The following is a 2240-nucleotide window of genomic DNA, read 5'->3' on the forward strand; positions in this document are numbered from 1 at the left end:
CTATTGTATTCCTCTTCAATTATTTTCTTCCTGAATATAGCTCAAGGGGAAGTATGATGGAAATTTTGAAATGCTTTTCTTTGCAATCAAAGGATTTCTCATAATGAATACATATTCTGATTCAAAGATTTAGAGACTTTCTTAAAATCTAGATCCAGTACTGTATAGACCAGTACTCTGCTTTACCTTGATAAACAAATGCATTGATAATTTGTTTCAATCTGAATGTAATAATGCCACCAGACTGAAGCTAGATTTTTCCTTTTTCTAGTTTAGGAAGAAAGTATTTGCATAAAAGGTGATACTTTAAACAAGTGAGCAGGCAGAAGGGTAAACATACTCAAGAGAACGGACCGGTTTTACTAAGGGTTTCATAGAATTCATTATTCCCCTGAGAGTACACTCATGAATTATTAAGTAACTCAGCCACTTATTAAATCAAGTTAGCAAAAAAAGCAATAACTTCTAAAAGTTCAAACGACTTAGGTAGCAAAAGTAATGAGTAGAGTATGTATATACTCAAACCATATTAAGGTTCATGTACTACAAATGTGGTCTGGTCAACCTCTACCTCACCAAGTGGAAATGAATTGAGTTTTATGACTTAAAGGTTGATATATAAAAGAATAATAATATTTTAAGCCTTTATGGTGTAATGTCTGGAAAACTTCTTCCTGTCCTCTCCTTTCAATGATGAAATGTCGGATGGTGAGGTCAACAAACAACCAACAATCTTGAGAGTTAGCTGCTATTTTAAAAGTACGTTTTTGCTAAATTGAAGTTATTGCCTGGAAAATTATTTGACCATAGATTCTCCATGAGGTAGTCAAGTGTAGTAGCCATGATTTCTGTTTCCTCTGCCTTCAAGTCAGTTTCTTTACCTCTTAAATCTCCAATCATCTGTAAAAGGGAATGATGGCAGGGATCTCACAATGTTTTCCAGAGGATTACATAAGGTTTATTCAATTGAAAGCATCGGTAGAGCAGCTACCACATAAAAAGTGCTGAATACATGGTTTAGTACATACATCTCATATACTTACCTATGCAATTTGCTTGTTTCTTGCATTTTTATTTTATTTTATTTTTTGATCCTAAACCTAAAAACAGGAGGTCAAACACAGAAAATCCTGTTCTATCACAGCAGGCCTGAGGAAGAGGAAAAAGACATTAACAGATTCTGATATTTGATAACATGAGTCCTCTCTATCTAGTCTTCCATTACACAAAAACAGTTGAAAAATGAGTTTTTATTTTGAAGGGTGAGTAATGTAGTAGATCAATCAGCCTTCTCTGGTGAATATTATTAACCTCCATCAATTTTAATTTTATATATAGTAACTATGCAGTGTATTTGTTAATTTCTTGAGAATCCTTTCTAAAACCTATTATTCAAATTAGTTGCAATTAGCATTTGACGAGTTTTTGCTCTCCCTTGGATTAGAACTAGAAGATGTTCACTTTTATATGTGTACAGTAGATTGGCCAATCCAGGTTTGGGGCAACCTCTCCCACCAGGCAGCAGTGCAGGCTTGGACAAATTACACCCAGCATTTCTGAGCTTCCATTTTCCTTGCTATCAGATGAAGACGCTCAACCCGATGATAGCATAGATTTTTCTTTCAGACTTCAGTTCTAAGTTTATTTTATTCCCAAGACCAACACATAAAATAACTTTCAGAGCTATTTTCTTGATTTTCCAAGCAGCTGGGAAATTTTGAGTTTGTAAAACTTTAAAGAAGGTAAAAACTACACCTATGACTAAAGTAAGATAATCTCTAAAACAATTATTGAGCAAAACAGGAGTCCCAAACAAAGGTCCATAACTCTGAAGGGGGAAAATATGGTGAGTTAGCAAGGAAAATGACAATGCATACAGAAACACCAAGTAATGGGATGAAATGAAAAGAAATCTATCCCATTAGATAACAAGCCCCCCTGACATCAATCTGAAGTCTGTTTCTCAGGATGTGAATATGACTTCCTCCCACCAAATTCAAGTGATATTTCATGAATTAAATCATAATTGTGAATAATAAATACCAAAATAGGTATAAAATAAACATTTTCATTTTATAGGACCATTTTAATTCAGCAAAAATGTCTCACTGAGAAATATATACATTTATAAATATATATATATTTATATTTTTATATATTTATATATATTTAGAAATATATATATATATATTTAGAGAGAGAGAGGAGAGCTTGCCATGGCACTGAGCTCTAAGGTCCCT

Source organism: Capricornis sumatraensis, chromosome 16, assembly GCF_032405125.1.
Source record: "Capricornis sumatraensis isolate serow.1 chromosome 16, serow.2, whole genome shotgun sequence".
In the NCBI taxonomy this organism is placed as follows: Eukaryota; Metazoa; Chordata; class Mammalia; order Artiodactyla; family Bovidae; genus Capricornis; species Capricornis sumatraensis.